The sequence below is a fragment of the Diachasma alloeum genome, unplaced genomic scaffold, assembly GCF_001412515.2.
Source record: "Diachasma alloeum isolate Michigan unplaced genomic scaffold, Dall2.0 Dall_scaffold_00313, whole genome shotgun sequence".
In the NCBI taxonomy this organism is placed as follows: domain Eukaryota; kingdom Metazoa; phylum Arthropoda; class Insecta; order Hymenoptera; family Braconidae; genus Diachasma; species Diachasma alloeum.
In genome coordinates, this window is record NW_021680452.1 from 1,289,044 (window position 1) to 1,289,611 (window position 568).

Here is a 568-nt window from a genome sequence, read left to right on the forward strand (position 1 = left end):
CCCGCCCCTCCCACGCCGCACCCCACCAGAATCCCCGAAAAACACCGCTGATCCGTCCACGTGGTTACAACCGCAGAGAGGGAGAATGGCCTTGATCGTTGTTGTTGAGAATGGGTGGGAAGTTCCCCCCCTCCCCCCACTCCAACCCAAAAAGAAGGGGAGCACCGTCCAACGCCACATGATTACCTACCGGCGTCCGCCAGATGTCTCCACCTCCGTTACCCCGCGTACTCACGTAGCATCCACACATCGCTGACGTGCACGCATTTTCCAATTCGCGGTGTTCCATTCTGTCCCATCCAGCTCCATTCTGTCTTGCGCACCGCACACCAAAAAATCCATCCTGGCTGTTTGTTTGGTACATGTCGGCGGGGGGTTCGGGCGGAAGAGGCGGATGGTTCGGTTGACGCGGGGGGGGGACCACCGTTCTCCCCCATTTCGTTCTATTCTGCTCTATTCCGTTGAGTTCTACCCGGGCGCCAGTGGAGTGGGGTTAACACCCGCGGGAAATAACCCAAGTGGGGAGAAACCCCCGTGTCCCCTCTCTGTCTTTCTCGCACCCCCCCCC